This window comes from Lynx rufus, unplaced genomic scaffold (assembly GCF_022079265.1).
Source record: "Lynx rufus isolate CCGP_SWC_20201006 ecotype Redwood Valley unplaced genomic scaffold, mLynRuf1.p SCAF_7, whole genome shotgun sequence".
Taxonomy (NCBI): Eukaryota; Metazoa; Chordata; class Mammalia; order Carnivora; family Felidae; genus Lynx; species Lynx rufus.
The window spans coordinates 4716212-4726495 of NW_025814889.1; the positions used below are offsets into that span (position 1 = coordinate 4716212).

General features: G+C 49.7%; 1 long non-coding RNA gene across 2 annotated transcripts; it reads left to right on the plus strand.

Moving 5' to 3' along the window:
- Window positions 1-1294: 1294 nt before the first annotated feature.
- Window positions 1295-8074, plus strand: LOC124502520 (uncharacterized). 2 transcript variants are annotated; one of them, XR_006959919.1, is made up of 4 exons: window positions 1295-1583; window positions 1812-2014; window positions 3577-3727; window positions 7575-8074. It is a non-coding gene; the product is annotated as an uncharacterized LOC124502520 (long non-coding RNA). The 2 variants fall into 2 exon arrangements; XR_006959920.1 differs by lacking the exon at window positions 7575-8074 and adding an exon at window positions 6422-6909.
- Window positions 8075-10284: the final 2210 nt, after the last annotated feature.

Below are 10284 nucleotides of genomic sequence, written 5' to 3' on the forward strand. Positions count from 1 at the left end.
GGGAAGAAGAGAACCAGGCCCTAGCGGTATGGAGGACTCAGGAGGGGAGGGCTTCGGAGAGAACCCTGTGTGCCCCGCGTTCTGTGGCCTAGGCCGTGGTGAGGGTGCCTGAGTGTTTGTCCCTGGGGCTCAGGGTCCCACCGGTTGAGGCCTAGATCCGCTGAAGGCCTGCTGTCCTCAGCCCGTCTCTGTTGCCCCTCAGCCCCTTCTATTCTCTGACCCTGAAGAGCAAAGCGGGATGTCTACACAGAGGCTGGTGTTGGTTTCCACACAGCCTGCTGGCACATTTGCCTTGTCCTTCCGGCAGCTTCTTTCTCCAGAAAGCACTGCTGGGATTGCCAGATTAGCATCGGGATGGGGAGAGGGCCACTCCTACAATAGCAATCCCCTGTGGACGGAAGAGAGCCGGACATCAAATGATGCCTTACCTTCCAACCCCGAGGCACACTCTGCCAGGCCAGCCGGCTCGGGCCCCTCCACAGCAGGCTTAGAGCTCTGGAACTTTCCCGGGGCCTTCTCAGCCAAGACAGCAGATCTCCTTGGGGAAGAGGTCCTAATAACTAAGAAAGTGTGATCGGCCTGGCCTGCGATGGTAAATTCTCCCCCACCGACCCCATCTCCGATGACCATCACCACCACCACCGATGCAGGAAAAGAAAATACTCCACAGTGAGTGGGTTAAGGCCTTTCGGTTCAGACAGGGAGGTTAGGCAGAAGCCGGGAAAGTGTTGGTTCTCTTTTCTTGTTGAGAACTGAACCACAAGAAACGGTCTGAGACGGCCACCGGGAAGATTCTGATTAGTTGTGGCACAGGTTTCGAGATGTCTGCAGAGACGAAACTGGAGTGAACGCAGCCTGTGTGACAGCACTGATCTTTGTGTATATGGTGGTGGGGGCGGGGGTCGTTGTATCCCCGAAGCCCCATCCAGTGCTGGGCCCCGGGGGTGTACGTAAGCAAGTGTCTGAGCTGACGCACGAAAGGTTCTTTCGAATATCCCAAGAGAGACGGGCCCCATTTCCAAGAACCAGGCTATCCAAATAAAAATCCCATCCAAAGTCCACTACCTCGTTTTAAAAGGAAGCCCTCAGTTCTTCAGTCCCGGGTCTTTGTGGCCTTACGTGAAGCCCGGACCCCGCACAGTCACAGCCTAAAAAATACAGCGGTATTTTTACAGGAGACGCTCCCAGAATGGGACAAGACTCCACTTGTAACACAAAACCCGTGAGGAAACTTTACTTCTGTTGCCAAATAGAGGTTCCCACTCAAAGGGAACCAGAACAGCCAAAGAGGTTTTGCAAGAAGCAAGCCCTCTGTTGAAACCGCTGCGGGGACGTCAGGAAACTCCGAGGAATGGCTGAAAACAGATTTGTTCCACTGAGAACACAGGGACTTGAGCAAGGCGAGTGAGACCGGGTGTGGGAACCTGGGCTTGTCAACATTCTCATTTCTAGCCTTCGTCACCGTGCGGGGCAGGGGACGACAAGAGGACAGACCCCCCACGTGGGACTATGTCCTTGTGTGGTCTCCTTCCCTACCGTGAAGACAAAGCTATACTGATGGCACCTGGAGAATGAACAACCAGGTATTTATTTCAATGCAGCTTGTTCGTTCGTTCGTTCGTTCATTCGTTCATTTGTTCATTCATCCATTTGTTCATTCATTCGTTCATTTGTTCATTTGTTCGTTCATTCGTTCGTTCATTTGTTCATTCATTCATTCATTCATTCACTCGTTCATTTGTTCATTCACTGATTCATTCATTCACTCGTGTAAGAGTCTTACAATTAATTACGTGTTGAATGTCTGCCAGGAGCCAGGCGCGAAGCTGTTTGCTGGACACAGAGACACTCCCGTCCTCAGGTAACTAATGCTGAGTGAACCACACACACACCGGGGAGCTGCAGACACCTGGGAACTCAGTGGCTCCAGCACTGAAGCGTCCCCAGGGGAACTGCAAGAGACGCGTGGTGTCCTCAGGACGGTACAGGCTGTGTGACTGCATATTCCCAGTAGGTGAGAGCCTCGGGTTTGATTAGACCTCGACAGAAAGTAAATCCTACACTTCCTATTTTACATCTGGTGATCGCAAGAATTTCCCCGGCCCAGCTTCTGGCTCTGTCAATCCCAAACCTCACTTCTCTTCTGCTTCAGAGGGCCCCATCCCTGTGGGGCCCTGCATTCATGTTATAGTAGCATCATGGGCTGTGTACCTCCATGTGATCATGCCAGTGGTGGTGGGAGTACTCCGGAAAACTCCTGTCCTAGCAGGACATCTGTGTGCACAGTGGCTGGTCACACAGGGAAGGGACGGTGGACGTGGCCGCACTTAAATAGCTGACCTTTGCAAATTGTACAACATATGGCCCTGGGAACAACTGTAGGGCCCCTCTCAGGCTAGGAAGGGGTCCCGGGAGAGAGGGCCCCTGAAGCAGAAGCTGGAGCTTGCTTTCATCAAGGTAGACACGTAGCCGGGTGAAGGACTGAGCCTTCAATATCCTTGACTCCTCTCGACTTATCCTGCCGAGTGCAAAGACAAGTCGTGATGATGGCCTGGAGGTTGCCTCAGGTCTGCGTCGAGAGGCACAGACACACATTTAAATCAGGCTCTTGATAAATGCCAGTAAAAGGTGTTGTGACACTAGACCCTTGCTTCTTCTGTTAGGTCTGACCTCTTCTCTGCCTCTCCACGGTCCTCCCCCATTTTCCCGATGTGCGGACTTCTCTCTGCCAGACCACTCTTTCTGAGGCTTGCTGCCTTCAGTTCTCTTGGTAAATCTACTCCTGGCTTTCTTTCCATTCTCAACATATGTAGACCTATATTGTTCTGTCTCCTCCCCTCTGCCCTCCTCCTCCCTTCCCCTCTGCCTTCCCCTCTCCCCCTTCCCATCCTCCTTCTCTCCTCTCCCCCTGCCTCCTCCCCTCCCATCCTCTCCCCTCCCTTGCCTCCCTTCCTCTCCAAACACTCCTTCCCACTCTACCCCCAGCCCCCTCCCTTTCTCATCCCCTTCCCTCCCCCCTTTCTCTTCTCTCTTCCTCTCTCTCCTCTCTCTTGCTTTCTTGGTCATCTCTCTATTCCAAGATCTCTGCCCCGCTGTCTCTTTTCCCCTCCTGGCTTTTACTCTAACCTTTCTCTCCATTACTTCTGCCTCTGTGTGTTCAGATCTTTCGCTCTTGGCTCTTTCCCCCAACTTTCCCGCTGCCTGCCACTTCTTTCCAAATACAACCCAACCTCCACTCTGTCCTAAAATATTTTTTTTTCCTATTTATTCACTACTTGTTTAAGAACTTGATCTGGAGACAGAGCCTTACTGCAGATTGGTTTTCCTTCCTGAGGCATGAGAGCCTTTGAGCAGCCCTTCCCTTCTGGCTACAGCACAGGGAGCAAGGCCAGAAACAGTCGGAGCTTGTCCAGGGCCCTTTGCTGTTGTTTTTTCAGGCATGCCATAGAGGGGAAGGTCTCTCGGTACATCCTGTATCTCAGACGCAGTGGGGAAGCCAAGAAGAGAAGCCCATGGCAGTTGTTTGGGAATCCTTCTCAGCACTTTCTTTTTATTCTGTTGTCTGACTTTCTACAGAAACCTACACCTGTATGTGTATCACTCAGTCAAGTTCTGCTGGAATGCCTTCTGTGAGCTGTGAAGAGCAAAACCAGTCCTTGTCCTCAACAAGCTTATTCTTTAGTGTCTGTGGGCACAAACCTATTACCTGTAAACAGTCAGAGGACATGTAAGTAACAAAATATATGCTGCTGACCATAAATGCACTAACTCAGAGAGAGAGAGAGAGAGAGAGAGAGAGAGCCTAGAATCAAAGAAGATTTTAGGAGGGGTGGGGCTGGTGTTGCCCCCGCAGGGGGAGTGGGCTTGGAGTCTGCAGAGGGAGATGTCTGCAGAGGAGGATGTCTTATAGGAGGAACAACAGCACGAGCAAAGCCACACCTCGGGCACTAGCCAGCATCCAAGGAGAGCAGGAGACAGCCTGAAAGAACAGTGATGGTAGATGCAGGGGTGGGTAATGTGGGGCTTCCACAGGGTGGAGACAAGGCATTGGGGACTCTTAGTCTGTCTGAGTGGCTAGAACAAAATACCAAGACTATAGGACATAAGATCAACATATAAAAATCAACTTTATTTCTATGTATACTAGCAGCGACCACCTGGCCACTGAAATTAAAAATAAAATACCATTTACAACTGCTAAGAAAAATAATAACAACACCTAGGTGTAAAACTGACAAAATACACATAGGACTTTTATGATAAAAACTGCTGAAAAAAAATCAGAGAAGATCTAAACAAATGTAAAGACATACCATGTTCATGGATTGGAAGGCTCAACATCTTAAAGATGTCAATTCTCCCCAAACTGACAGACAGGTTTAAAGCAGTTCCTATCAAAATCCCAGCAAGACTTCTGTAGATATGACAAGATTATTCCAAAATTGGTATCGAAAGGCAAAGAAACTACAAGAGCTAAACAATTTTGAACAAGAATCATACAGTGGAGAAACACAACAAACGAACAAAGAAAAAAGTAGGCAAACCAAAAAACTGACTCTTAACTACAGAGAACAAACTGATGGTTACCAGAGGGGAGGTGGGTAGGAGGATGGGTGAAATTAGTGAAGGGGATTAAGAGTACACTTATCATGATGATCACTGAGAAATGAATAGAATTGTTGAATCACTATATTGTACACCTGCAGCTAATATAACACTGTATGATTCCTATACTGGAATTAAATTTTTTTAAATAAAAAATTAAGAATCATAAAGTGGAAGACAACAGTACACCCAATGTCAATACTTACTGTAGAGCTACAGGAATCAAGACAGCAGAGCATTATTGGCTGAGGGACAAACACATGGATCAATGGAACTGAATAGAGAACCCAGGAATGAACCCACATGGAGATACCTGAGTCATATTCCGATTCACTGGAAGGCAGAGAGCCTTTTTAAAGAAATGGTGCCGGTGCGATTGGGTCAGAAAAAAAACTACTTCAACCTAACCTAAGTCACACCTTATACAAAAATTAGCTCAAAATGGAGCACAGACGTAAAAAAAAAAAAAAAAAAAAACTTTGGGACCTAGGACTAGGCAAAGTGTTTCTGGATTTGATACCAAAAATATGATCAAAAAAAAGGAAAGAGTGATACACCAGACTTCATCAGATTTAAAACCTTATACTCCACAAAACACCCTGTTTAGAGAATGAAAGCACAACCTATAGACTAGGAGAAAACATTTGCAAACCACCTATTTGACAACGGACTACTCACTGTCTAGAATATATAAGGAATTCTCAAAATGCAACAGTAAAAAAAAAAAAGAAGAAGAAGAAAGTTCCAATGAGAAAATGACAAGCCAAAGAACCTGAGACATTTCACTGAAGAAGATATACAAACAGAAAATCAACTCAAGGAAAGGTTCTCAACATCATCATTCATTAGGGAAATGCAAAGTAAAACCACAATGAGAGCTCACTGTCTCCAGAATTATTGAAACAAAAAACAATAGCGAAACCAAATGCTGGTGATGAGGTGGGGAACTGGATTACTCATGCATTACTGATGGGGATAGACAATGGTACAACCACTCTGGAAAGGAGTTTGACATTTTCTTAAACAGACACACACACACACACACAAACTAAACGTGCAGTGATCCAGTAATTACACTCCTGGGCATTTACCCCAGAGAAAGAAAAACTTATAGTCACGTTAAAAAAAAAAAATAGTATACAGATGCTTTACAGTTGCTTTATTTGTAATGGCCCCCGGCTGGAAACAATCCAGATATTCTTCTATGGGGGAACCGCAAATGGTGGTTCATCCACACGTGGAAAATTACTCATCACGAAAAAAAAAAAAAAGGAACTGCTCATACACACAGTAACCTAGATGAATCTCCAAAGAATTATGCTGAGTGAAAATAATCTAATCCCGAAAGGCCACGTGCCATATGATTCCGTTTAGACAACGTCCTCGAAACGACACAGCTATAGAAATGGAGGACAGATCGGTAGCTGCCAGGAGTTAAGGTAGAAATGGGGGCTAAAGTGGGCGTGGCTGTCAGAGGGCTTCAGGAGGGATCCTGGCAACGATGGAGACATTCTGGACCTTGTGTGCTAATGTCAGTATCTTGGTTGTGATACTGGACTTCAGTTTTGCAAAATATTACCACCGGGAAGATTGCTGAAGCGTGCACTGAATCCCTCTCCATTATTTCTTAAAGTTACACATGTCCTGCAAACTTGTATATTACGAGCTGAAAGTCTGGGTAGTCAACAGGCTACCAAATTTTACACTCAGGGTGCCGAGAAATTGCTCCCCGAAAGGGAAGCCATTCTTGGGCCGGTTACTTGCAGTCACAGGCAATGCAGCCACAGACAAACGCACAAATTCTGTCATTTTACAGATGTGCCGGAGGGTGGAGAAGGTGGAGAAGCTTTGAGCGAAGGCATTGAGAAAATCCTCACCCCCCAAATGAAAATAACGAAATAAGAAATGAAATACGATTACTTCTTTGAGATTAAAGACCAGAATGCAATACAGTATCTCAGTACTATTCAGTACAGTAAATCCAGTGAAACCAGGTTTCTTTTTCCTTTTTAAATATTGTTTTTTAATTTTAAAATAAGCTTCATGCCCAACGTGGGACTCGAACTCACGACCCTTAGATCAAGAGTCACATGCTGTACTGGCTGAGCCATCCAGGTGCCCCTAAAGCTGGATTTCTAAGCCTCAACATATGGTCAGTATTTAATGTTAATTTTATGGAGAACTGTGTAAATATCTCCGAAATATGTGTTTTACTAGAATCCAGCTAGGGAGAAATATTAAGAAAGTAGTTACTACAAATTTTTTTATTTTTATTTTTTTAAGTTTATTTATTTATTTTGAGAAAGAGAGACAGAGCGTGAGCGGGGGAAGGGCAGAGAGAGAGGGAGACACAGAATCCGAAGCAGGCTCCAGGCTCTGAGCTGTCAGCACAGAGCCCGACACGGGGCTCGACCTCACGAACCACGAGATCATGACCTGAGCCAAAGTCGGACGCTTAACCGGTGGACGCTAAGCCACCCAGGTGCCCGAGGATTTGGATTATTTTAAGTAGTTTATTATTTTGTTTAAATGCTGAGAATAATATCCTGGTGTCCATTTTTTTTGAGACACTAATAATAATAATAATAATAATGCGCCCATTTAATGTGTATCCTTTAGGGGTGCCTAGGTGGCTCAGTCGGTTGAGCTTCCAACTCTTGATTTCGGCTCGGGTCATGATTTCAGTTTGTGAGTTCAAACCCCGCCTTGAGCCCTGTGCTGATTGCATGGAGACTGCTTGCTATTCTCTCTTTCTATTTCTCTTCTATTTCTCTTGCTATTTCTCTCTTTCTAGCCTTCCCTGCTCACATGCATGGGCTCTCTCTTTCAAAATAAATAAATAAACTTTTTTTTAAGTGTGTCGTTAAAAATAAGCAGTTGCTTAGGAAAAGCACATCTGATCAGAGACTAAAGAGAAAAAAATTAATTAATTAAAGTGTACAGGTTAATGTTTGTTCGTGTGTTCACAGAGCCGTGAAACCATCACCACGATCCGATTTTGGAACGTTTGGCAATCAGTCTCCACCCCACTCACACACCCCCGCGCGCACCCCCAGCCCTAAACAACCACTCACCGATCGGCTTTCTGTTCCTATCAATTTGCCTCCAGAGATGAATTCTGTACATTTCATATCCACGAAATCAGAAACGTGTGGTCTCTTAGGACCGCCTGCTCTCACTTAGCACAACGTTTGCAAGGGTCATCCGTGTGGCAGCGCGTGCTAGGACTTCATTTCTACTTCTTGCTGGATAACGTGCCATCGTGCGGATCTGTCACAGTTCGTTTATCCCCTCGGCACCTGATGGACATTGGGTCGTCTTCACTTCGCGGCTATTGTAAATAGTGCCGCTAAAAACATTCACGTAATTTGTGTGCGCGTGGATGACGCTTTCATTTTCTTGGGCTCACACCTACGAGTGGACTTTCTGGGTCATGTGGTGGGTAATGCTATGACTAACTTTAACCTGATGCCCCTTGGTGATTATTTAAGATCCTTCCTGTTAGGAAAATAATTGGTCAGAACATACGGGCCTCTTTGAGGATTCTGATGCATGGTGACAAATAACACGCCTCAAAATTATACCAGCTTCTGCTGCCTTAACCGTGAAAATGTGGCGTCCAGAGGCTCTTTAGGGCTCAGACCCACAGCCATCCCATCTCTGTTTGGACCTGCAGGGTCTCCCACGGCAGCCCGCTGGACAAGGCTTAGTAGAAGGAGCCAGAAGGTCTGGGTTCCTCTCCCAGGCCTGCTTCTCGCTGCTGGACGGGCCACCCGGAGGAAGTTATCTCTTCCTTGGCGAAAGCAAGAGAATCCCAGGAAGCTCCTCCCTCCCCTGGGATGAAAGGGGCCCTCAGTGCTGCGGCCACGGCCTGTGGGGTTCTCTCTCCTGAATGTCCCCCCACCCCAAGGCAGGTGTCTTCCTGGAGGCCGAGTGGACAGGCCGCCCCACGGGTCCGCCCGGTCGGCCGGCGGTCCACGCGCTAAGGGGCTGAGGGGAGCCCGTGTCTCTGGCCCGGTCCACGGTGCCCGTGCCTGGACGGTGACCGGGGTTCAAAGTCTCTACCGCAAGCCCCGCGGAGCGTCTGTCCCAGGGTTTATGGGAGATTGCACCTGCCTTCAGGGTGCTGAGAAAGTTATCAGAGGCCTGGAACCGGGAATCCGGCCTGGGGCCTGGTGTCAAGATTCCATCAGAATGAGACACGCGTCCCAACCCTCGTGTGGGGGCCACAGGGCGGACCGGGTCAAACGGACACACCCCTCGTCCGGAGAGACACCTGTTCCCGCCAGAGGAGACCTGAACGCTAGCTCGATTTCCCTTGCTAGGCACAGAGGGCTTATTCGAGAGACGCAGATACTTAACTAAGATGTGCTGTTAGGTGTAAGCGTCTGCCACGTCCTGGGCACGTGGCACACGTCACTGGTAGTCCTCACAGCAGTCTTGAGGGTAGGCCTTGCGCCTATTTCCCAGGTGAAGAAACTGAGGTTCAGAGAGGTTAAGTAACTTGCCTGGGGTGCTGAAGCCAGAAGGCAGCAAAGCAGGGCTCAAAGCCGGGTCTGGCCCGTGCCGACATCCGTGACGCTCTTTTCATTTCGTGACGACGTGTTGGGGATGTGACCCGGGACCCACCTACGGGTCTTTCCCCGGGCCAGGAAGGACCCGCCGTGGGCCGGGTGGTGAGCGGCGGGGGAGGAGAGGGCGAGCGTGCTGAGGTCCTGGCCCCACCAGAGCCCGCGGGGGACCCACCCGAACGCCCTCCGGGGCCCTGACGGTCTGGCCCCCCTCGTGTCGCTTCCCCCTCTTCCCCTGCAAAGCGCCTTGTGAAACGGGTTTCGCCTTCCAGCTCAGCTCTTGAGCCGAGGGAAGCTCTCGGGCCTCCTCGGGGTGTCTGTTGCTGGTGACAGGAACCGCTCGTGATGAGTCACCCCCAGAGCAGTGTATCAAAGAGCGGGGCAGACGCGGGTGGGTCTGGAGAGCGGCCGGTGTCAGCTCCGGGAAGCCGGCTGCTGGCGTGAGTCTGTGTGTGGGACAGAGGACAGTCCCCCAGGGAAGGAGCCTCGGGTCAGACCGCTGGCTGAGCAGAAGGCAGTCACGCGGCGCTGAAGAAAGCAATCTCCATCTGTGTCTGGGAGCCAGGGTGCCACAGGGTGGCACGGGGTGCCATCTGTGTCTGGGAGGTCAGGGCACCGCTCGTGACCCGCGAGGCCCGGCCGGAGGCCCCCGGGGGGGACAGGGCCGGCTGCCGGTGGTGTCAGCGGACTGACCCCCCAGCGGGTCTGGGCGTCTCTGGGGGACGTGCCCGAACCCGCCGGCCTTTAGGGAGAAGAGCAGTTGTCGGCATGACCACCGTCAACATCGTCACCGCACACAGACTGCTGTGGCCCCCAAGCCTGCGTCCTCCCCAAACCCACGCGTTGAAACCCAAGCCCCGCTGTGATGGTCCTAGGAGGCGGGGGCCTTTGGGAGGCGATGCGGTCCCGAGCTGGACGCTCCGCGAGGGATTAGTGCTCCTGCAAAAGAGACCCCTCCCACCGTGTGAGGACACATCAGGGGGACGACGTCGTCCTGTGGGCCACGAAGAGGGTTCTCACCCGACACCAGAGCCGCCGACATCTCGATCCCGGACTCCCAGCCCCTGGATCTGTGACGAATGAACGTCTGTGATGTTTGTTCCAGCAG